The sequence below is a fragment of the Phyllostomus hastatus genome, unplaced genomic scaffold (assembly GCF_019186645.2).
Source record: "Phyllostomus hastatus isolate PE091 unplaced genomic scaffold, TTU_PhHast_1.1 phas_scaffold_78, whole genome shotgun sequence".
NCBI classification, from domain to species: Eukaryota; Metazoa; Chordata; class Mammalia; order Chiroptera; family Phyllostomidae; genus Phyllostomus; species Phyllostomus hastatus.
The window spans coordinates 12,649,699-12,676,164 of NW_025334041.1; the positions used below are offsets into that span (position 1 = coordinate 12,649,699).

At 42.3% G+C, this 26,466-nt stretch overlaps 1 long non-coding RNA gene across 3 annotated transcripts in view; it reads right to left on the reverse strand.

The window, feature by feature from the left end:
• The window catches only part of LOC123811064, a 66,552-nt gene that overhangs the window by 33,805 nt on the left and 6,281 nt on the right, over positions 1–26,466 (reverse strand). For all 3 annotated transcript variants that reach the window (XR_006784344.1, XR_006784343.1, XR_006784342.1), the window contains one exon: positions 23,169–23,294. This is a non-coding gene — a long non-coding RNA (uncharacterized LOC123811064). The remainder of the gene's footprint in view (positions 1–23,168; positions 23,295–26,466) is intronic.

Below are 26,466 nucleotides of genomic sequence, written 5' to 3' on the forward strand. Positions count from 1 at the left end.
AGCTGACTGAACAGCGGTTGACAGACCTTGCTTGGAAGGCAAGAGAACAGCCGGAGAGCACGACCAACTCCCATGCTAATCAGGGTGAATGAAGCCATGACTTAGAACAGAAAACCACGGGACGCTGTTTGACATGACCAGGGAACTCAGCTGATTCTGCCAGCTGCCTCATTTTCCATCTGTGGTTAGAGTCACACAGGAACAGCCTCCCATGCCCCACCCCACAGGCAGAGCCCCAGCGACATCCTCATTTCCAATAACTCTTCCCCTTTATCTCACTCTGCCTGATGCCTAATAAGCTGATTGCTATTTACTTTGGACCAACAGCTAATCTGTTAATGATTGATTTTAAATTTTTACAGTCATTTGTCTCTGGCAGGACCTGAGACTGCAAAAGGCAGTCCTTTCCTACATGATGAATTGGCTTTTTCTTAAAAACAAGAAGAAGAACGAAAAAGAAAAAAAAGGAAGAAGAAAAAGAAAAAGATTGTAGCCAAAATCTTTATGGTTGCATTCTACTGACAAACAGTTGACAGTCGACAAGAAATTTCAATATAATAAAAGAAATGGCAACTGTTCTTAAGATTCATCTGCCTTTGAAATTGTCGGCAAATAATAAAAGTGGACATTTTGCTAATGGTGATGTGAAGTAAAGTAAAAACTCTCTCCCATACAAAGCAAAGTGTAATTGTGCTGTAAATTTATAGAGCCTAAACTTCTTCATGAACAAAATCAATGCTCATTGCCCATTCGGAATGGGATAGCTAAACTAAGGCCATCACTGTCCTTTAAAACAATCTGCATGACACATCATATGAAATGTGTATTGTATTTTTGTAGGATATATGCAGAAAGGTGAATTCTGCCTTCCATGAAAAGAAGACCCTTAAACAGACAATGGTCATTTTAATTGGTATCACACAGCAGTGCTCAGCAATTTATCCACCACTTCTGAAAACGGAGACGCGGATAACTACTGTGTTCTGAAAAATAGGCGAAACCCACGCATGAGAGCACTGTGCACATTTATAAACACAGCTCCCTCCACGGAGGTAAGCTTGCCTCAGAGACACCGTTTCTAATTCTGTAAATAAGAATGACTCCCCTGGCTAGCATTCCCATCAAATATTTATTAAAAACGCACCCCAAGAACTCCCATCTCAACATGGGATTAGACTCATCCAAGTGTCTCTGAAAGATGAGAGTGATGTAAAATGTGGATTACTAGACTTATCGGGGGTATCACTTCGTAAGTTATATAAATGTCTAACCACGACGCTGTACACCTGAAGCTAATATAACATTGAATGTCAACTCTAATTGAAAAATTTACATTTACATTTTAAAACTAAACAGACAAAAACATGAACCAGCACTCCCACAGAGTGAGAAGAAAGAACACAGGTCCAAAGTCAGTGTTTTGGTGCCGGTCAGCTGGGGACAGGTCTTCCTGGGGAGCCCGTGGTACACATTAACAGACTTGACATTTTGCACAGCCCCTAGAAGGAAAGGCTAAACTGTTTGAAGGATAAAAGCCCTAATCTTATTAATATTTTAGTTCCTGAAAGACATGGAGGAACCATCTGCTGTCAGCAATACCTGAGAACGAATCAAGGTGGCGGAGGGGTGGGTGGGCGCAGAAACCACGGCCTCTCACATGGTCTCCTGACCTTCCTGAGAGGCAGGTATCATGTGACAGCAATTGCCTATCTCAGCAGACGTGCTGGAAACGGGAGAAAGTGTTAAATATAACCAGGTAGACAGTGATGAATTGACACACTGAACAATTGAACGCTCCAGTAATCAGCCTAAGGATCTGATATCAACAACATTTTTCAGTTTTGTCCAAATTCATTGAAAGGTGCACTTTAGCAAGTTCACTTCTCATTGGCAAGACCTTTCATCTTTATGCTGCTTTTCTGATTGGATTCCGTGTCGCGGTCGGTTTGGGTGGCTGCTGCACGGGAAGCGGACAGACTATTCACTCGCGAGCGAGGAAGGGCCGGGATGAGCACAGATATAAATGGGTTTTACTCCAGCATTAATTTAAAAACTATTAAATATCTATCAAAATGGGTATTTAGAAAGAATTATGAAAGCCGGGCTATGTGAAAATGCATCAGGTACCGTGGTCTAACAGCACAGTAAACCTGAAATATTGAAATATTGCCCTCTATTTTGCAGTAGGAAGCTTCTATAACTGTAATTCTAATTATAGAACTCTAATTAATGTCTACATGGCTTCAGATTACTTCATTAAATCTTTGGAATACTTATATTATCCAAAGACAATCTCTATCCATTAGAATAAAGAAATCCTTTAAAATAACTTTTTTTAAATGTTACTGATATGCTTTTCTTTTTATGAGACACATAAGTCATACAATTCACTTTAAGATTTCATTCATCTTTATAGCAGCATTCCAATAATTCTGTAACTCATAAACACTTTTTGTTTCTGGTGCAGCCGTAACAGGCTATCAGCTGAGGTCACTCCCTCCATAGGGATTGAAATAAAAACTGGCTCAAATGTCCATCCCACACCCAGTGGGAGCTCCAGTGTTCTCTGCTGGGCTTCTGGGAGCATAGATTTTCTTTTTTTTTTAAGATTTTATGTATTTATTTTTAGAGAGGGAAGGGAGGGAGATAGAGAAAAACATCAGTGTGCGGTTGCTGGGGGTCATGGCCTGCAACCCAGGCATGTACCCTGACTGGGAATCGAACCTGTGACACTTTGGTTCGGAGCCCATGCTCAATCCACTGAGCTGCTCCAGCCAGGGCTCTGGGAGCATAGATTTGCATAGTCATTTCTCTCTCTCTCCAATGTCTTCCTTGGGCTAGGTGCTTGATCTCACTGCCAACCTAGACTTTGAAACTTGATTTCCGCCAACATCACTTAAAACGAGCATTCGTATTGAGCTGACTCTCTACTTCCTTAAAAGTCTGATTAAGGCATCATACCACCATCTTACTTTCTCCCTTACTTCATTCCCTTCCCTTCTTCTTCCTCCTCAACCCTCCCCATTCCCAAATTCCTATAAATGTCTTCCACAAAGCAATTTTCTGTTTCCCAGTCTAGCTCCAGACAGTCCTATCTCCTGAGGGCCTTATCTTCATAGCCAAATGTTTCCATTAGAGTGGTAGACAGTCTCCCCGCTGAGAGGAATTCCTGGCTGGCTCTTAAACTAACAGATTTTTCCTCTGGGCTGCTCATATGTCACAAGAAAGATCTGACTCATTCCTGCCAACAATCAGGAGAAGAAACACAAAGGACCACTGAGTTTGTGATAAGCACCCTAGAAAAACATGGACAGTCTACAATCAGAATTTGGGAGCACTACACTTGAGGGTAGGGCTTGAGGGGACTCTGTTAAAATTCACCTTGAAAGTGGTCCATTAAAGGATTGATTTATGGGTAGGCAGAGAGCCATGTTGAGCCAGAAATAAGCCTTCATCCCAATAACTTCCTAAAACTGTAAGCTCCTGGTTTTCCCAGAAAATTCAGTGGGGAAGCACAATGATGCTGTGTGGGACTGATTTCCTCTTGTAGACTAAGCCAGAGCCTAAAACGAGACAATACTCTGCGGCTTGGATGGGCAGAAAGAATTCCAGGAACTGAGAATAAGTCAATTGCTCTCCCTTCACTCCCAGCTTGAGCATAGGAGATAAAGCATCTCTCCAACACTCATAAGCTTTGGGCCACTCTGAACAACATGGACAATAACTTAGCGTCTGATTCGCATGCCCACATTAGATCAGCAACCTTAGCAGAGTGTTAAAGTATCAGATCCGTGAACACAAATAGAGGATGACTCTATCCACTGGCAAATTCAGACATGCCCTAACATTTCTAAAGAGATCATTTCAGAAAAATTATCCATCAGGATGCAATGGAATAAAATCATTGCAACTTGCTTGAGAGGGAATCAAGTAGTTAATTTTATTAAAATCGGTTGCAACCCATAGAAACATTACCCAGCTATAATATGGCTGCTCTGTCAGAAACATGCTGGATAAAGTTTACCAATGCACTGAGGAAAATACTGTATTTCAAGGAACTTGGAAAGAAAGTGACTTGTAATTGGTCAACCACTGTCCTTTAAATCACAAAATATATGGTTTGATATATTTGTATTGAATTCATATGTTCAATATGAATTCATATGTTCAATATGAATATCATATGTTGAATTCATATATTCAACATATGTAATAAATAGCAAACATTTTCCTAACACTTACTGTAAGCCGGGCACTATTACAAGAACTTTATATGTACTAACTCATGTATTCATCACAACACTAGAAGGTAGTTACTACTATTACTCCCATCTTACTTTGGGGGAAACTAAGACATAGAGAGATAGTATAACTCACCCAAGGTCACACAGATAACAAATAGCAAAACTGGGATTTGGATGCAGAAAGTCTGGCTGCCCAGGCTTGTGCTAAACGTAGGTCCACAGCTGACCCTCAGCGACTTCGAAGTAGGAGCATCAAAAACAAGAGCTGGCTTCCTGGGGCCTGGCTACCACTAAGTACTTCCAGCCTGAAGACACAAGAATGCCGCACAAATCCAGCCTAACTGCAGGGAGGGCAATGACTGACCGAGGTAATTTGCGTTACAAAGTATTTTATAATGCACTGGTTTGGCAAATGCATGTGGCGCCTTCAACCATAAGCTATTAAATGTGTCAAGTATAGGTTCCAGGGGGCTGCTTAAGTAAACTATAACTACTTAATACAGTAGAATATTAAAAATAATGTGTTAACACATTCTTTATACACCTACTTGGGCTATTCATTTCTTTGCACATCATTTCTCCCTTGAAAATACGGGGGAAATGCTAGCCTGGTCAAGTGAACTAGCGGATGCTTCGCATAAACAGAGGCTGCAATGAGACTATACTGCATAATGCTGGGTCTGAATCTCTAACTAAACCCATGAGACATAGCAACACTGCAAAATGCATCTTCTTCTACTTCATCTGGCATTTAAGCACCCACTTTGACATAGCCAGTTGGCAGCCCCGAAAGTATTTGTACTCGAATGCTTGAATAGGCGGATGGGTAAGGTACATTTCTCCAACTCTCAAAATGCAATTGTCCACTCATTATGCCCATATAACACAACACTTACTTGTCCATGCACTTATTTAATTAATTTTTGTTTAATCATTCTTTCTTTTTCTCCCCTAAGACTCCAAAGAGTAAGTATATCCAACATAGTTGACTGCTCTTCCCTCTGTTTTTCCTTTTTGGCAAAGGCAAGAATCTGTTTAGATATCTACCCCACCCACACAAAACTCAGGATTAATCCTAACTGATCCAAGCTGGTAATTGGTTTGGGGGTGTGCAGATGAGCAAATGTCAGCTGAAGGGTTTCCAGAAAGGTCAGCTAGAGGGTCTCTGGGTTTCTGTATAAAAAGATATACAAGGAAAAGAGAGGCTCTCTCCACTTCTATTAGATGTTACTGTGTCAAGATGTGATGTCTGGAACTGCAGCAGCCATTTAGGACTATGAGGTCAGCTAGCCTGAAAGTGACAGAGAAGATGAGAAGAACCTGGGCCAACCATGGTGTCCCTGAGCCATCAAATTAACCACAGAACCTCTCTACTTCCAAACTCCTAGTGGTATGAAATAATAGATGTCCTCACCGGCTCAGCAAGTCGAGTCAGGGTTTTCTGTTGCTTAGAGCTGAAACATGACAGCATAATTCACTTTAATTAATTTGTTCAACATGTATTCATTGGGCATGCACTATCGCTAGGCATTGTTCTAGGACTTGGGGATAGAGCAATAAATAAAACAGACAAATCCCTGCTTTTATGAATATATGCTCTAGTAAGGAATTCACTTAGTGCAATGCCGTATACAGTTAGCACAGCACAAAATGGGAAGATAGAAGGCATCCACTGCGGCCAGGATGGAAGAAAAGGTGCATTTATTTGCAAGAGAGCCCTTTTCAAAGGCTGTCTCATTCCGTCATCACAGCTGCATGGTGATGTTTGTATTACGACCCCATTTTACAGATGAGGACGCAGGGACTCAGCAGGGTTCATAAAAGGCAGAGCCAGGATAAGAATCCAGATCTTCAGCACCAACTCTGACACTCTTTCAGCTCTCCTGATACATCAAGTCTACAGAATAGCAAAAGGGCCAACATGTGGACAATCATAAATACATGTCTCCTACCTGGTCTCAGACAAAGGGCCATTATGTGACCTGTAAACAGGACAAGGCAGTAAAATTCAGGACAACCGCAAACAGATGGGCATCTGGCAGCTGTGAGATAAACTCAGAGCTTTTGCTGAGTTGGGGACAGTGCAGGAAAGAGCGGAGATGAGGGCTCGGAAGGGACTGTGATTTCCTGGCCTGTCAGCTCCGACCAGGCTGCCCGAAAAGGGAGGTGGCCCCTACCTTCTGTAGAAAACAAACAAAAGCAGCTCTAGGGTCACAGATAGGCTGCCAGAAAACTGGGGCTGGAAGGGAGGGGAGGAGAGTTGTGTGTTTTGCAATAACAACACATACGGTAATCTTCCCCCAAACTTCTGCTTGGGAGCTTCTTATTGACGCAACGAAGGTGCTTTCCATTTGCTGAGCATTTGATATGTGCCAGGCAGTGTGCTGAGTCCTTTCTCCGCAGGATCACATTACGAAGTTAATTCTACTGTTGTTCTTGTTCTTCCAGATGAGGAAACCAAGGCACAGAGCGTCTTAGTAATTTGTCAAGGGCCTCAGAACAAACAATGCGCAGACCCGGGATCTGAGCCAAGCCTGTCTTTTAACTATTGTTCTGTGCTCCCCTCTATGAGCATTTACGGAGCTCGAAGACCCTGGAGTCTGCGTCCTCCACTCTGATCTAGGACGACACTTTTCAGCCGATCCAAAGTGAAGGGCTGGTTTGTCTGCTTATTTCTGTGCTTTGTCCAACCTGCCATGGGTTGATACCGAGTTCTAAGACCCCTACAGAGTCCCACCATACAGACTCGTAACCCAAGCCGCCCGACATCCTCTGAGGCTGCCTTCCGACCCCCGACTTAGATGGTGCCGTAATGTCCAATCACTGGGGAGGTTTTAGTTGCAAACTCTTCTCTCGGCTTCTGTGTTGGCTCATTGTAGACCAGCAGCCAACAGTTCGGACAGGCACTGGGCCACCCAATACACTTTGCACAGCACTGATCTAGGACGTTTAACCTGCAGCTCCCTGATCCTGAAAAGGCAGGGGGCCCTCCAACAATCGTGAGCATTTGTTTGTATAGGTTCGTCTCAGAGAAGTAAAGTCCAGCTTTAAAAAATCCAAATGAAGAAAAAAAAAAAAAGAAAATGGAAGCAAAGGCATTGATAAAAAGGTAGTTCACAGACCTAAACAGACCTTTCATGGTATAAACTGCTAAAATACAATTATCTAACAGTAGAGGAACAGAAAAATAATTCTGGTAAAGCCAGTCATTGGAATAGTGTACAACCATTGGAGGGATAGATATAATATTAAATAGAAAACAAGATTGCCATAAAAATTATACAAATAGTATGATCTCGTCTCTAACACATCAAAATTTGCTATCAAGAAAGGACTTTATCACCTATCTTGTTGTTCATTGTAATTTGGTAGATTATTTTAGCTGGTGACTAGCATCAGTTTTTTTCCTCAGCATACTTATTAACATCTCCTTCATTTATTTTAAGAAAGCTGTTATCGACTCATTCTCACTAAGGTGTAAATGACTGATAATACCTAATATTTCCCAGGGGCCATTTGCCCTTAAATGGGAGACATACTTAGCTAAAAGAAACTAATTGTTAGATTTGAATCAGCTATGCAATAGATATAATACTTTGAAACCAGGGAACAGCTGAAGCTGACTAGAATCCCTGACATATGCCAGGTGCTCACAGGCTTTGGAAGGAGAAAAGTCCAAGCTCTTCTCCTTCCAAATGAAGAAACTAGAGTCCTGGCCTACACCAGCAAACCATGAGGCCCAAACTATATGTAGGTCCACAAGTGAGGGCATTTGAATTATTTAGGATTTACAACCCACCTACTTCGCAAAAGAATTTAAAAACACCGATGAAAATTTAAACAATTTTATTTTTATAAAACAGTATAAAAACAGTTTATAATATCCAAGTAATAACTATAAAGGAACTACCATAGTGGGGCAATGAATTAAATTCACATTTTCCTCCCAGGATACAGCTATTTTTTACTTATCAAAAAAACTGCTGATTGACTGTATCTCCCAATAGCACTTCTCATATCGGTTGTTCAAAATGAACAAATGTCATTGGAGTGCATCAACTTCAAGGTTTAATCATTTCTTCCTAAGGAAACTTGTGGAAATCAATACATAAGTTATGAAGTATTGGGGAAATTCCAAAGCAAGAGCATATTCTGATAATCCCTTTTTTTCCCCACTAAGCCATTTAAAGCACCTCAGGCTTGAAGTACATTATGTGTGATCACTCAGCAATGCAGTTAGAACTCAACAGACCCCCCTTCCCCTCACCTCACCATCAGATGATCCACATAGGTCGAATTTGGTGTCAAGCAAATTAAAAGTGTTATTTTATTATCCAAAGTAATTGTTTCAGTATTAAAAGACCGTTATGCTGAATGGGTTATGTTGGTGATTATGCCATTAAGTACGTGGGTCTAGCTCTTGGTTTAGCTGAATGCCCAGATCGCGCAAGCCTTCTTTGAGCTCCCCTGCATGTGGCAAATCACTCTTAACTGGGCGCTCCAAATGGTCTGTGCACCTCAGATGCATTTTTCTAAGCCATTAACACATGGGAGCCCCTCCCCCAATTCTCCAAGCACCCATTAATTAACAGTGTAAGAAGAAAGACCCAGGCCTCCCATTGTGATGTGGCTGGGGCTAAACCTTCCAGCAGTGATGGTGCTCAGAACCAGACACTCACAGGATGAGCTCTCTGTTCACGTCAAATGTACTATGATGGGAAGGGGGGCCAGAGAGAGAAGGCTCTTCGAACAGTGCTTGTTTTAGAGCATGTTTTAAATCTCTGGATACAAATAGATTTTCGAAAGCTTTAAGGAATCCCAACCTTGTAAAGAATTTTGAAATGAACTCCTTAGCCTGGCCCTCAGAACAGCTCCCATATCTGAGGATGCAGTAAGCGCTAACCCTCCCATTAGGGGATTCAAGTATTATAGCTGATGTTTACCAAGCCCTGCCAGGTTTCTCATTGCACAGATGGGAAAAGGAGCTCAGAGAGGAGAATCTTCCCAAAGCTTCACGGCAACCTAGAAGTTATAGCAAAGATCCACTCGGGTTTGTCTCCAAAACACAGGCTTCCATTGTAGACTGACTCCCTCAAACACAGCAATCCAGCTCCAAGCTTACATTCCCTTGCTGCCAGAAGGTAGATTATGTTAAGCCCATACCTAAACACCATATGGTTAATCACGAAACCATCAAAACCCCGTAAAATACCCAGAAACAAGCTTTACAAGAAACGGACAAAATCTATTTAGGAGACACACGCTGAGGGACATTTCAGACAAAGCCTGGAACAATTGGAAAACCGTGTCTCATTCTCGCACAAGACTCAGAATTGCAAAGAAGCCAATTCTCTCCCCCAAACTAATCTATAAATTAAATGCAATTCTAACGAAAATCCCAACAGGATTTTCTCTGAAACTTTGAAAAATGATTCTGAAGTTCATCTGGAAGAATAAACATTCAAGAAGAGCCAGGAAATTTCTAAAAACAAACAGTAATGAGATATTAAAATGTGTGGTCCTGGCACAGAAATACAGAGGGATCAAATGACCATGGTAGAAAGTCTATACGGACATTTAGTACATAATGGAAGGAGCATTTTATATCCGTGGGAATATGATAAATTATTAAAGAATTGGTCTTGAAAAAAAACTAGCCAGCCATTTGGAAAGAATAAATAGAGCTGGATCCCAGCTTCATTCTTTAAACTGAGTTAAATTCCAGAGGGATCAACAATTTAAATGTAAAAATTGGAACTATAAAAGTAACAGGGGGGAAAGATGAAGATTTTTATTATCCAGGGACAACGGCAGCCTTTCTTATCATAAGTGAAAATAATACATATAAATAGGGAAATCTGATAAATTTTACTTTACAAAAAGGTGTAAAATCCCTGTCATTTTTAAGTGACAAATAGAAAATTATTTGCAACAAATATCACTTTGAAGAGTTAATATCACTAATCTAAAAGGAATATATAAATAGTTTCTTCTTTATATCCTCCAACATTGTTTGATTTTTTCTACATGAGCAAATATCATTTTTTATTGAGAAAAACAGTAAAGCTGTTTTTCTTTTTAAAAATAAGTATTTGTTTAACCAGGCCTATGTCCTCCAGCAAATAACTTTCAATATTTGAAGGCACTGACCAATCACTTTAGATCACGTCATTGCAATCCCAACCACAGGGTTCTCGAGTTGGCTGCGCTTAAGAATCACTGAGGGAGGTTTATTGCTGATTTCAGGGGTAAAGGAATCTACCTTTGTAATTTTACAAGCATCTTGATGTGTCCCTCCCGCTAACCCTACTTTGAAAACTACTGTAGTAACATATTCAATCACTAAACATTTTAACCTACAAAAAAGTACACTGGGAGACTACCTTGATTTTACTAGGAGATGCAGAAATATCCAGTACATCTGTAAAGCAGCATATTAACCACCGAAGAATTGCTTTCTCTGTCTCATAGCTTTGGTGGCCCCCCTAAGATCTGATGCTAAAATACTGGTGCCAAATGAAACTATAATATTATCTAGATTTTCTCCTCGAGGTCTCTTGCATTTTATGTCAAGAAAACAATTGTGGGCATGACACTGAATTCTCTGCAGCCCCTGGATGTGAATGAAATGAGGGGTGGGGGGCTCTGTCTTCTGCAGTTAAATGACTCTTACAGGAATTCAATCTGTGTGCAGTCCAACTTTCATTTACTGAAGATGCCACGTATGTCTTCTAAGGTGAAAAAAAATTCTGACTCCTTATTGGAACTTTTCTGCTTTATCTTGGCAATCTACTTTTCTCATAAAGTTGGAATAACCTTTGCAAGTTTCTATTATGGGCTCTTTGTTCCCCCAGTTTTCGCTTTAGTGCTATGAGCTTCACAGGCTTTAAGTACTGAGACACTAGTACAGTTCACTAGGTATGGGTGACTTACACAAAACCATCTTGTTGGATTAAAAACCCAAGATTTCAAGTTTATTGACGATGTTTAGACTTAAATGTAGTCTGAGAGATCTTCCTACAATTGGATTTTTCAGAGGACCTGAAGACCTTAGAAACTGATCAGTTTTTCTAATTGTGCTTTTCCTTTTTTCCCAACTTTTAGTGACAAGTAGCTAGGTCCTACTACCTATATGTTTAGGCTCTCAGGCCTTTCTCTCTTCATACGTAGGTGTTCTATATTAGATTAAAAAGCAGTTCTGTTACCTCTTCATTGTTTATCTAAAAATGAGTCATTCCTTACTTCCTTCTTCACTCATTATTTGATCAATGCCTATTAAACACCTAGTTATAGTCTAGTCACTTTGTTCCATCAGAAGAACATAAGAATTTTTGGATACTAATTCTAAGTTATATAACTTTGATACATAATGATATGACTTTGTTCTTTCTCCAGTTTCCCCAAGAAGGACACAAACTTCGGTGACAATATAGCTCCAGAACTATCAATTGTACAACTAACGTGAACTTAGTCTCAATGTTCTTGGTAAATGGCCATGAAAAAAATTTTAGGACAACTTCTCATCAGTTAGGTACTAACAACGGGCAGTACTTTCATCTGTTGCTCATGGTCCCCACATGGGTACTCTTGGACCTCCTGGTCTTCACTGATATAAAAATGCATGAGCTTCCTGACAGCCAATGGTCACATGACATGCTCGGACCGTGCATGGCCTTACCTCAGACTGGTTAAGGGACACACTGTTTCACAATGGCCATTCTTCCCCCCAAGTCTTTACTTTCCTCTTCGAATCTGGGAGTGGACCATTGATGAAAGACTCTGCTGTCTGAACAAGGATTGCATGTCCCCCAAATCCTGACAATGACATGGGATTGTCGCCTACCCGCCCAGGCGGTAAGAATTCTCACTCTTCATATTCCCAAGAACCTTGTGCTATTGTGTGATTCCTGAGAAAATCAGAATTTATTTTCAGTGCCCAGGCCTTGCCCCGTGCCAATGAAAATATCAAGTTTGGTTCCACTAGGAGTTCCTCTTTGAGGCTGTTTCTGTGGATTCCACATGTGAGATCATCTCATAGGAAGCTATTCTGGAAATCCCCAAAATCAGCATGTGGGACAGATGGCTCTCCTCTGAGAGGTTGCCCCGGAGCCTCTTAGACCTCCTGCTTTCATCTATAAAACTCAAGACTCTGGACACTGACCGATAGGACTGGCAAGACATCTTTCTTTAGTAACAGTAATTTCACTGAACTCCCCGATTTTAGGCAAGTCACTCACTGGTCACAAGATATGTTGTTGTGGCACATGCTGGGTCCTTTCGGAAGGCTGCTTATGTTGATTTTGTTTGCTTCTAGATAGGCTCAACACAACTTGGAAAGCCCTGAGCCTAAAAACTGGGGGAATTACATCCAGTTCATCTGGAAGTCAGCACAGACTTAATTCAAGTTCCCCATTCTTTTGGGCAAGATGGGCTGGGTAATAATTCTCAAAGAGGATTACTGTCAGCTTGGAGGGAGGTCTCTCATCAATAGGTCATAGGGTTCTCTGTCTCTGTAGACATTGCCTCAGTCAAAATGTTTCCCCCAATCACAGATGGGGAGATGGATGGCATGCTTATCAAATCCAATGAAATTCACTCAGCATGTGAATTCCAAGAAACAGGACATTTGACATCCAATATTGCAATATACTTCAGTGAAACCACTTAAGCAGTGTCTACAACTTTCAGTGAAGATAGGATTTAGTTGCACATGAAGAATAACTATCAAAAGATGTGTACTGTGTGCTGTTGTTTTGTTTTCTTCTTCATTCTCATTAGTCTTTGCTCTCACTTGTTTTTTGTTGTTGTTGTCATTTGTTTTTGTTTTGTTTTGTTTTTCCCTAAAGGTATGTGCAGTGTTTGAAATCACAGGAAGTGGCCAGGTGAGTTATGTCCAGCAAATTTTAACTGCTATTTACTACCATCTTAAAGGACTACCCCAAGATATCACACAGTGCTCCGCGGCACACAGGACAGATGAAGGTTTTACAGGCAAGCTCAAATCCCGCAGCTCAAGGCTGTAGCATTTTAAAGCTGAAAAAATATATTAGAAATGATGTAACCTAAATAAACATCCCATTTTACTAATGAGGTGCTTTAAAGTCACAGGATTTCCATGGCTTCCTAATGCCCCACTACAATTCAGATACAGAGTCAGAATGAGAACCCTACTTCTTCCCTGTGTCTCACTTCCGTTATGCTCTGGGACATCTGACTCCAGGCCCCCTCCTAAGTAAGCGGCGACTCGCTCCTTTGGACACACACCCTAGGGAGCCATTCACGCCAACATTCCCACAAAGCTCCACCCCTCCCATTGTGGTTTCCTCTGTCTAGCAGTCCTTCCTTGCTAGTCTGGAAACCATTCCCAAATCATCTTCCAAGACCCGTTCCAACACTGAACTTTGGGGAAACTTTTACTCCATCACAGTTAGTTGCTCATTGTTCGCTTTGTTGTACTATGTGCATTTTCAAACTGTTTTACGGCTCTCTGTGTCTCCCACCTGGAGCTGCTGGGAACAGCGATTAAATGTCAGCCATCTTGAATCTCCAGCTTCAAGTACAGCCAGGAATATGGTAGACGATAAATGGCCAAATTTTTAAAAAATAATAAACAACAGAAAAGAAAGGGAAAAAAAACATTTGGCCAGGTTCCATTCCATAACTCTGGGGAAGCCACATTGATGAAAAGAGCAAGCTTTAGCCCTGGCTCGTGTGGCTCAGTGGACTGAGTGCTGGCCTGTGAACCAACGGGTCACCGGTTTGATTCCCAGTCAGGAGAATCAGGGCACATGACTGGGTTGTGGGCCAGGTCCCCAGTAGGGGGCAAGCAAGAGGCAACCACACATTGATGTTTCCCTCCTCTTTCTCCCTCCCTTCCCCTCTCTCTAAAAATAAATAAAACCTTTCTTTTTAAGAGGAGAGAAAGCTTTTGATCTCAAGGAGCCTACAATCCAGTGGAGAAAGCACTTTTAACTTCCAAAAAAAATATTTGTTGCACGATGAGTTAACATGATCTAATTCCAGTCTTCCCATATTGATAGCCTATTATCAAAATTCAGCTGGTCTCAGTGTGCCCTGTGGAGCAATCGTTTCTTATTGCGACTAACAGGACTTCCTACATTGCAGTCTGACTTCTGCACTTCGCTGCAACTATCACAGCCCCCGGTGTGCTCACCACACAGCTGAGCAGAAAACCTGGTGGGAAAATTCACTCACACACGTTGGAAGTGCTCTCCACACTGGCATGCTGTGCTGGCCCAGAGCGGGAAAATAATGTACTGTTGGTTGGAGTGTAAGGTAGTACACTCATTCCAGTTATCAGCTTGGCAATATGTATCACCATTTTAAATGTGCATCCCCTTGTCCCAGCATTTCCACTGCCAACAATTTATCCTGTGAACATATGGGCACAAATCTGCAAATCTATAAGGATATTCATCGCAGTGATGGTTGAAATGGCATGAATTTAAAAACTAGGACATCCATACCTTGGAATTCCATGCAGTCATTACAAAGGATGCAACAGATCTACATGTTCTGAAAAGAAAAGATGTTCACGTACTATTAACTCAAAATCCAAGGCACTGAAGAGTGATGTTTGGGATGTACCCATTTGTGTGAACAAAGAAGAGATACCTACATTTGTATATGTATAAAATATGAAACAATGTTAAAATTATTCAGAGAAGTTATAACAGAGGATGGCAAAGCCTGGTACTGGCATAAAAACAGACACAATGGGCCAATGGGACAGAAGAGAGAGCCAAGAAATAAACCCACGTCTTTATAGTCAGTTAGTATCCAACAGAGGAAGCAAGCACATACAATGGGCTAAAGATAATTTGTTCAATGAATGGTGTTGGGAAGATTGCACAGATATATGCAGAAAAATGACAGTAGACCACCTTCTTACACCACACACAAGAATAAATTCAAAATGGATCAAAGACTTAAATGTTAGACCCGAAACCATAAAAATTCTAGAAGAAAACATAGGCAGCAAAATCTCGGACATTGCTCAAAGCAATACTTTATCAGATATATCTCCCCCGGCAAAGGAAACAAAAGAAAAAATAAACAAATAGGACTACGTCAAACTAAAAAGTTCTTCCACAGCAAAGGAAATCACCAACAAAATAAAAAGACAACCCACAGTATGGGAGAATATATTTGCCAATACATCCGATAAGGGGTTAATACCCAAAATTTATAAAGAACTTACAAAACTCAACACCACAAAAAACAAACAACCCAATTTAAAAATGGGCAAAGGACCTGAATAGACACTGACACTTCTCCAAAGAGAACATACAGATGGCCAATAGACATTTGAAAAGATACTCAATGGCACTAATCATCAGAGCGATGCAAATCAAAACCACAATGAGATACCATTTCACACCTGTCAGAAGGGCTATCATCAATCAATCAAAAAACAAGTGCTGGCGAGGATATGGAGAAAGGGGAACCCTTTTGCACTGTTGGTGGGAATGCAGCCTGGTGCAGCCACTGTGGGAAGTGGTATGGAGATGCCTCAAAAAATTAAAAATGGATCTGCCTTTTGACCCAACTATCCCACTTCTGGGAATATATCCAAAGGTACCCAAAACATGAATTCAACAGAACAAAAGCACCCCTATGTTCATTGCATCATTATTTATAATCACCAAGATATGGAAGCAGCCCAAGTGTCCATCGGTAGGTAAGTAGATAAAACAACTATGGGACATTTACACAGTGGAATACTACTCAGCCACAAAAAGAAAATTTAACCCTTTGCAACAGTATAGATGGACCTGGAGAACATTGTGCTAAGTGAAATATGCCAGTCAGAGAAAGACAAATACCGTATGATTTAACTCATGTGGAATCTAATTAACAAACTGAACTCACAAGGAAAATGGGGACAGACTCATAGATGGAGAACAGGAGGAGAGCTAGTGGGGAAGGGAGGTCAGGGTGTGGAGGGACTGAGCAAAAAGGAAAAAGGCCTCGTGGACATGGATACCAGTGTGGTGATGACTCGGGGGAGGGGGATCAAAGGGGACTAAATGGTAATGGGAAAAGTAAAGATTAAATTAAAAAACAGTGGATGGCATAGAAGAAGGGATGGGAGAATTTCATGTTTAATTTCACACACTTCTGCAGTGTTTCCATTATTTTACCATTGAATATATGACTTATGGTTTCTAACAGTGTCTCCCATCTTTTTCCTGCCTTCTTGTTTTTTCTATTTCAGTTTAGTCGACTAGATTTTCTCAGGACTGAGGTTATTTTTTTCCATATTAACTCTCAAACTCATACACATCTCCCAAACTTTGTCCAAACCACCTTTTTACTTTAAATATAACCTTTCCAAGGTCTTTAGCATATTATTAACCCATGAAACCATCAGTACATGGACCCCCACCCCAATCCAGGTGTTGAATTACAAAAAGCACATTTGGGGGGTGGGCAGCTAACTCTCTTGCATCAGTTAAAACATCAACAAACACTAGCAACGCCACATGGTCAAGACGCAGGAGGTCAAAGAACCATGCACTCTGCACCAGGAGTCACAATGGGACTCAACTGGGGCAGTTCTGGTTCTCCCATTAAGATCGTGAGCACTGCAATCTCAATGCAAGTGCATAAGACACCGCCATTATCCCCGGATCATTGCTACGAGAGACCCAAACAACTCCAGTCTATCGTGTCAATGTGTATTTAGGGAGTCCTTAATGCACGGATCATTGGCGAGCTTCCCCATAAAAGCCCTGCAGGAGCGGTGGCCGTGTGTGGAGTCGATGCACACCCAGGGACTCCCCCGTGCCTGGATCATTTGCAGCGCATCGTGTGGATGCCCACTCCGGGAGCCCTTACTCTGCAGCCTGCGCATGCTAAGGAACAATGTACACCAAAAATACTTATGAGAGAGTTGTTACAGTGCATACACAGTATTCACTCTTCTGAGTGGCATGTCAGCAAGTTTAGCGTGCAACAAATAACTCCTAAAAGGCTCAAAACACTCCTAGAGGCCCAACGGCGCACACGGACAATTGGTCCATGGAATAGTGGCACAACTGTGGTGGGAATGGGGGTCTTTCGTCATGGTGAACAAAAAGAAAACAGCCCAGTTTATGCAATCGAAACCGCTTCTGCTCAGTGTTGTCAAGGTTTTCGGTGTAATCCCAATTACTTCCTAATTATTTTCCGGGGCGTTTGATGCCTAATATCCAAGAACCTTCCCCCTCTCCCTGCTCTGTTCCAAAGCACCTGCAGAGGAAAGTGAGAGGGTTGGATGGAGACAAGCTCCATTTTAAGCCTCTAGACCAAGACAACCCAATATAAATACAAGGCGAGCCACATCCGTCATTTTAAATCTCTTGTAGCCACATATTTTAAAAGGTAAAAAGAATCAGCCCTGGCTGGTGTGGCTCAGCCCCAGAGGGTTGAGCATCTGCCTGGGAACTGAAAGATCACCAGTGTGATTCCCAGGCAGGGCACATGACCGGGTTGTGGGCCAGGTCCCCAGCCGGGGGCGTGAGAGCGGCAACCACACCTCCTTGTTTCCCTCTCTCTCCCCCTCCCTTCCCCTCTCTCTAGAAATGAATAAATAAAATGTTTTTTTTAAAAAGGTACAAAGAATCAGATTTAATAGATTTTAATAACATATTATATTTCCCCAAGACATCCAAAATAGTATGACTTCAAGAGCCAATCAGTACTGGAAAATAATGAGACAGCTAACACCCCTTCATATTCATACAGCCTTTGCAGTCCAGCCTGTACTTTCCGTGTACAGTCTGTCTCAGCGAGGATTTTAGCCACATTCCAGGTGCTCAGGAACCTCGTGGCCAGTGGCTGCCCCCGCGCACAGCACAGCTACAGAGCCCTAGGAAAATGCGTTCCAGTGGCTTCTCGGCCAGCTGTCCTCCGTCACCTACCTATCTCAAAGCAGGTGTGTGTCTAGCTTTCCACCTCACTTCCTTACCAGTGCTGAACCTGCCTTTGCTTAGCACCCTGAGTAGGCAGGTGGGTTTTGGGCTTTGTCATCATAAACATAAGTACACATAGGGATTCAGAAAGGGGAAAAAAACCACTTCAGGCCACAATGATAACTCAGTCTCAGGTCCTATCTCTCGGAGATGGGCCTGAAGAAGAGAGCCAGGAGCTGCTGGGGCAGGTGAAGTGAGCTGAATGGCAAGTCGAGGGTGGCGTCGCCTCGCTGCCACTACCTCTCCCCCAAACGTGCTGTCAGCGGGCAGCGCGCCAGGGTCTGGGGTGCGGGAGGTCGCGGGCAGCCAGTCCGGGTAGAGTCGCTGGTCTCTGGGGCTGAGTCTTTCCCAGCGACGCGGAGCGGGAGGGGGTGCGCGGAGAGGAAACCAGACAAAGACGAGGGGGAAGGAAGGGAAGAGAGCTGCGGCGCCCGGGGGAGAGCAGGAGCGGGGTGCGGCGCGCGGGGCGGTGCACGAGGGCGGGCACGGTGGCCTCGGCCGCCCGGGGGAAAGCGGGGCCGGGCGCGCTTCCCGGGACTCGCGGACGCGGGGGGGCAGGGCGGGCCGGGCAGCTCTATTGGAATCTCAGGCTCTGCCACACTCGGGGCACTGCTGACAACTTCATTACCTCCGCGTATAAAAATGACTGCCGGGAATGCAAATGGCTTGCCCGTCTCAGCTGCCTGCGTCCGCCCTGCCGCCGGCTGCGGGCGGAGGCCCGGGGCGCCGCCGCCGCCGACACAATGAACCGCCCGGCGGGCGGTGGCTCCCCTCCCGCACCCCTGCGCCGCCCCAGCTCGGACCCGGCCTGACCTGCGCCGACGCTGAGGGCCCGAGTGGTCCTCTGTTTGGAAATAGAAATGCGGGTAAGGGTGCTGAGAACGGCGGAACCGCTGAGATTTGCTTGTGAATGTTAAGGAAATGCCCGGCCTCTTGACTGTCATCTAGTTAATGTGTGGAAATGGCAGGAAAATAGACTACACCATAGGGAAGGTTCATAACCTGTTGGACCCCGCTGGTGCCCGACCACCCTGTCCACGGTGATGAATTTGGGTGAGAGCATCCCCAGCGCCCCATTTGCGCCTACTGACAGAGGTGAGAGGGTGTGCTGTGCTCCCTTGTCCCCAGGCCTTGGGGCCCAGCCACCTCCAGGAGGATGCTGCTGCAGGAGCCCCCTCCCAAATCCCCGCCCTAGCTGAGCTATCCTTATGGGAATAGAGGCAAGTCGTGTGCAACAAGGAAAGCAGTCCTTACAGAGCAAGCAGTCCTTACAGAGCCTCTCTCCTTCCTTTGGCATTAAGGGGGGAAGATGTGCTTCCTGTAAGAAGTCACCTCCTGCCTTGTGACAGCTTTGGTCATGACATGTGGAGTCCTGTGAGCTCCTCCAGGAGAGGAGCTCAGTTACTTTTATTAATAACAACAGTATCAGCAACAACAATAGCATCAAACATCTACCGAGGGCTTATTATGCACAAAGCATAATGCCAACTTTACCTGGAGTCTCTTTGCCACAACAGCCCTATTGCTCCCCCAGAAACCAAGGCTTAGGGAAGCCAGCTATGGAGCTCGGTTGAGAAAGCAGGCCTGCCTCCTTCCAGAGCCTGAGCTCTCGGTCACTCTGCAGTACGCCTTTCCTGGTCCCTTCTTGCAGCTGACACTGCTGTCCCAGGTCCCCTTCCTTCACTCTCCCTACCTCCTAGCCATTCCTTTAGCTCCCTTGTGGCCCGAGGGTAAATCCTACATAGTCTAAATCTGTTTGGTCCACTCCTTCTTTTGTCCAGGGCTTGGTTCAGAAATAGCAGGTGACCAGTACTGGCCAACTCCAGGCAAGAGGACATCTGCTGGGGGGTTCTGGGAAGTGCTTCTTTGCTCTAAAAGAGACACAGAAACAATTCCCAGGTCTTCAACTGGATGATACCTTGGTGCTGTGTGTGATTTCACTGTGTTCACCGCCTGGTATCCTTGGAAGAGGCAGCCAGGGGAGAGCTACTCTTTGAGTAGCCTGGTCTGCTGGATTTAGTACTCTTAATGACAGGGCTGAGGTTCAGCAACGTCTCCTTCTAGCCCATCTCTACCAGCAGGGAAGTCACGATGCCTCATGTTCATTCCAGGTTATCTTTAAGGTCAATTCCTTTTTGATATGAAAGAAAACGTAAAGCAGTAAGCAAATGAAAAGCTCCAAGAAATATGGTCATATCTCTTCTCTGCTCTGTTTCCCTTTCTTCATCAGTAACACGACTGAAGAAAGTCTATTCCCAGGCACTTAAAATAGAACCTCACAGTTCGAGCTTCTCTTTCTGGACACTCATCTCCAGTCTCATTCTGTCCCAAGGCTCTAAGCAGCTTTTCCCCAATGCCCTTTTCCACCGAGACATCTCTTTGCAGACACAGGCAAGATATCTCTTCCTTTCCAGAGTATCAGACCCTCCACCTAACTGGCATGCCCGCCAACACCCCGGTGTCTGAGCTTGACTGTCTTACACAGGTTGTTTTCTGGTCTCCAAGTAGTCTCTCTAGAGAGCTTGCATCTGGTTTTGAACGTTTTGGAAAACAATAGCTACTTAACCAGTCACTTTGAAATACAGAATCCAAATTAGAATGGAAAATGGATTTTTCTTGTCATTAAAATCATGTACCTCTTTCATGAAACGATGCAAAAAGATAGACAAAATGCATCCTAGGGGCTTTACCACGTCATCCAGAACCAACAGGTGGCGACCCGCTCAAATCTAAGGTTTCTCCCCACTGAGGAGGGGAAGCCCAAACTTCTCAGCGAGGCATTACAGATACTCCACAGTCTGCACCTAACCAGCTCCAGCCTTATCTGTCCACCATGACTTACCCCCAAACACACGGTTACCCTTCAAAGTCTCTAGAGTGCCCTTGAACCCCATCTCCAACTGTTCAAACAGCACTGATCCTTCCAGGCCCAGATTAAATACTATTCCTTCCAAGAAGATATTCCTCACATTTAGTGACACAAAATGTTGAGTTACTTAGTATTTGTTCTCGGTAATATTAAGTAATATTATACCCAGTACTCTTAAAATAGTGCACACATTGAAATAGCAGAGGACTTAAATATGCTCATCCAAACAAGTAAAATCACTCCCAGTTTAAAGATGAGCTCTTCTCTTACATGTGATAAAATAACTTCTTATATCTCGTGTCTTTGTTAAGATAACTTTGATGTAAATAGTAGAAAACTTGTCTCTACTTGCTTATACAACAAGGAAAATGTAGTATTTCATGATGCAGTCCCAAGGTAGCAGGTGCTGAGATTAATTTAATGGCTCAATAATGTTTCATGTTGTCGAGGACCCAGGTTCTTCTCATCTCCCCACTCTGCCGTCTGCAGTTTGTTGACCTTGGCCTCAGTTAGCTCTTCTCAAGGTCTCAAAATGGCTGCCATTGCTCTTGGCATCACTTAAACACATGAAAACTCAAGCCAAAAAGTAGAACTGTTCTCACCTTAAATTTCTTCCTAAGATAAAAGTGGGGAAGTTATATCAGAAGACCCTGCCAAAGATTTCTTCTCATTTCATTGGCCAGAACTGGGTCACATGACTATCTCTGAATTTTCCTGGCAAGAGAGATAAGCTAATGACATCATCAAGCCAGGACTTACCTTTGAGTTGTATTAGGGGGTGGGAGGGGATAGGGTAGGTGATATTAAAACAAAATCTGAATTCTAACCAGCCTCTCAGTCATCTGTTTCTGTGTACAAGTCATCCCTAAACTAACTGGCTTTAAAAAATTATTTTCCTCAAGAATATGGTCTTGAAGGGGAAGGGAGTAATTCCCAAGAAAGAAGGGAACTAAAACCATCTTTCTGCAAATTATGATGGCTTATCATTTGGAAGTCAAAAATAGTCACATTGAGATTATTCTTGTATTGATTCCTTCTATAAAATACATGTTTAAAATGGTATATATGACTCTAGTCAATGGCAAATTGATTGGCTGAATTCAACTGGTGATTTCTTACTGGGTGGTAAAATCATGTTTGCTTTTTTCCTAAATAGCTAGCCTTAGTATGGATTCCTCCTGGGGGTTTCCTTTAATAATATTAATGCTTGACTGAATTGAGCTATTTTTGTCCTAAACTCTTTAGTTTGTAGACGTCTGAGAATTAAGGTCAGGAGGATAGCAAGTAATCCTGTTGATTTAGCAAATAATATAATAACTGGATTATTCACCACCATCTTCATCCTTTTGAAAACCTATAAATCACGGAAGCTTTTGAAGTTACCCTCTTTTAATCTAGGCAGGTAGGGAAATTGCAACATACACTCCATGTTTTGTAATGTCACTTCTTTATCCTAAATAGGACTCCTAGCTCTCTTTTAACTTTTATATATGTGAGGCGGGAAGTTCTTAAGTGGTGGCTATAGTGAGAGTCATATCATTTACTAACATAATACATGGACTTCCTTTTGTGATTATATCTCTCACCTTCTAATAAATGTATAACTGCCCCTGTAAGAAATACCAGTCAGATGATGGATGTTTGTGTAATAATACTACCTCTCTCCTCTTTTTTTTTTTTGAGAAGCTCATGGAGTTGCTTGCACAATACCATCTCTGTGGATCCCAGACCATTAAAGCCAGAACTGTAGCCCTTTAACTTGATAAGTGAAGAAAGTGAGGCCCTAGCATTTACAGAACTTTCTGGAAGTTTCCAGGCTACTTAGTGGTAGTGTGGGATCTCACTATCTTGTTTTCTGGTTGATTACCCTTTATGCCCCCCATGTTATTAATGATTAACATTAAGGACAGAACTAAATCTAACCAGGTTATCAGTCAAATTCCTGAGTATGGAGCCGGTGGCGCCCGCTCAGCCAGGTCCCTGCAGGGGCGGGTTTCAGACTGTATCCTCAGGGGCAGAGAGCGTGTCCTCTAACCTCTAGTGACACCATACCCCGAGACCCCACCTAGTACTACGTACCATCGAGCCCCACTCACAGGTACGCTCTCCTCAAACGCATCTCATTCCATTTCCCAGCGGCCCAGGCAGAACCAGGGGACAAGGGATATGCTTCACAAGGAGCTTCTCTCCTCCGCTCGCCCTGGGCTAGTGAAGAAAGAGAAACACGTAAGAGTTCAGTGGATGCTGCATGGCTGGCCATCTCTTCACCACTGGTGAATTTCAAGCCAAATTTTAAGATTCAAATCTGGCAGTTCAATGATAAAAGTAGGTTTTTCCTTCCCAAACATTAGTTGACTTCTCCCATTAGGTAATTGTTTAGGTTTAGAAACCCTGAGGCCTGTATTTTTTCAACGTGGAATTATTCTATTTGCAGCACCTTCGCTCAAATCCACCGCTCATTGTTCGCATCGCACATTTCTAAACGGGAGAAGGGAAATGTACTCCAGTTCACCAATATCTTTAAGTAAGTAAAGCACAACTAAGAAAACGAAACCTGATGTCCCCTATTCATTGCCCTCTTCCTCCTCCTCCTCTTCTTCTCTGACCAACAATTGCTATAATCCACACTAATGAGGTGGACTGTGTTAAGAATTTTTCTCACTTACCATTCCTCATTATTAATAAATTTTACGCTGACAACTATAAAGTGAACATTTTGGATTTATGCACCTAACCTAATTACATATGCTGCATGTACGCATTTCATTATTTACTTGACAGATTCATTCCTTGGTATCATAAATAATTAAACAAGAATCAAATATTAACAATCAGATACATGTTAATTCTCCTCAAATCTGTAGAAACAAACTATATTTTTATCTTCAGTTCAACAAGCACTGATGAAAATTTCTTCATTAGGCAAATTTCTGAAGCAAAGTTCTTGATCTACGTTTCTTACTTTCCCCGAAAATTAAAACCTGGAACAAATTATTCCAGGATTACTTCATAGGAAAAAAATGAATATAACAGTATTTCTAATGAGCCATTGGCTTTGTAATCTTTCGCAAGCACTGCTGTATCTTCTAAATGAAGCATTAATCTGTGTGTGTGTTTGTTGGGAATTTTCAAATAGGGTATTTCATATAAGCTAGGGGCCAGCACCATATTGGTTGCTAGTGGTATATAACCAGAGCTGCTAATCCAGTGGGATGATGGTTTCAACCAATCATTTTATAACTTACTTAAAGAATCATTTCCAGGCATCCTGGATCATGCCAGAATTAAATTTATTGGGGCTGCAAATGTACCCTGAGGTCAAAGTATAGCTGTCCCTTTTTCTGCTTTCACGAGCAAGGTTTAAATATTTTTATTCACGTATATCAATATCTTCATTGATCAATCTATTCTCACATTTTATCAAATTTGCTTTGGTGGGGCATACCATACAATTTCATCATTTAAAAAATATTAAAGATTCATAGATAGCCACATTATTCATAATACAAGATTAATGCCAGGCTGACAGGTTTTTGTAAAGATCTGACTCTTTTTTTCTAAGTGCATGTACAATATCTATGTGAAATGTGCCTCTGATGTTGCATATTGATTCCTCCCTTCTCTTCTCTTCTAATGCTAAAGAGAAAATATTATGGAATGATTGTCAGGGTTAGTGTGTCTCTGACCTACACATGTACTATTAATAATTTATGAGCTGCCTTGAAATACAGCACCAAGAAACCAACTGAGGACCACTGCCTGGAGTGACACAAACTCGGGGTTGACAGCATGTGCACCCAGATTTTGAGGTTCTTTTGTTAAAATACGTAGAAAGACACCCATGCTCTAAGCGCCAGAGCTAACTGAGTGGGAGAAAGCCAGGCTTCTTTGTTAGTGGTTGCAAGTAGCTACATTTACCTCCTTTTATCCTCAACTTCCCAGGACATGAGATTCCCTTTTTAAATTATTTAATCATGTCGTCGAGTGAATTCACCCTGTCTGTCAACATCAGAGAATCTGAACTCGAATGCTAGGGAGGTATAGAGAGCAAATGATCAGGCCTTACTTGTGATTTCCCCCATTCCTTCACACCCAGAGTTTGTCTGGCATGTACCTTTCCAGACTGTTCTATGCTTATATAAAGATAGAGGAGGCGGGAGAGTTCCCCCTACCCTCAAAAACAACATCACACTCTGTACACTGCGCTGCCATCTGCTTTTTTCACTAGCCAATGTATCAAAGCCATTCCCTGTACCAGCACATACATTTTGTAGCTCATTTTTAAAACAACAATATAGTCTTGCATTTTGTAGAGAGGTAGCATGGTTCACTTACCCATTCTTTCATTAATAGATTGTTAAGCTGTCTCAGATTTTTCACAATTAAAAAGCAATGCCACACGCACCGATGGTATAAGCTGTGCACCTGCTCAGCTATTTCCCTAAGATAGATTTCACTAAGATGGCCCTAGGGGTAGCATTGCTAGGCCAGTAACTGATTTCTTAAAACTTCTTAATCCATTAATTAGGCAAGAATCAATAAATATTCCTATTAAGGATTTAAACAGTATAATATTTCATTAATAGATGGGCTCATAACATTTAAGTGCATTTTTAAAGTATATTTTTAAAACTTTAACACTATGGAACCATATAGGAGAAGATTCTCTAAATTTTCGGTCCCTTAATTTCATGTGTGAGCAGTTTTTCGCCAAAGCAAACTAAAGTCTAAGTTGCTTCTAACGGTTTAGCAATATGTCATCAAGACACATGTCTGAATATATTATTTTTAACACCAATGTCCAATGGCAGAGCCTGTCTTCATTTCAGCAATGATACAAAGGACCACTCCTTCAAGCTATGGTTATAGAGACTGACAACTGTTAAAACCACTGAATGCTTTTCAAAATATATTCAAAAAACTTCATGTTTGGAAACATTTCATCCAGGCAATCTAGTTAAAAACTGTGCGTGTTTCTTTGTAATCATCGCACGAAGTATATTTGGAAAATGCTCTGCTTTTCACCTAAATTATTTGAAGCCTTGGCACCTAGTGGTTACCTGCCCAGTGTGTCTGTCACGTTCTATTACATGAGTTGGAATATGCTTTCAGAAAAGATGCCTAGTATCCAATGACAGGCACTTCCTAGCTGCTGGGATTCATAAAAATAGGAAGATTGATCATTTCACGTAGAGATTTTCTTTAGCAAGAAGATAAAGGGAAACCTTGTTATGCCAAATGACTTACTAGTCAAAAGTAGCTGGGACATTGAAAAACTGGAAACTAGTTAATGGTTTGTAACAAGTCAGAAATAAAGACATTCGACCAAGAAAATGACATTAAGCAGCAGTGGCTACAAGAGGAAAGAGCAGCCTGT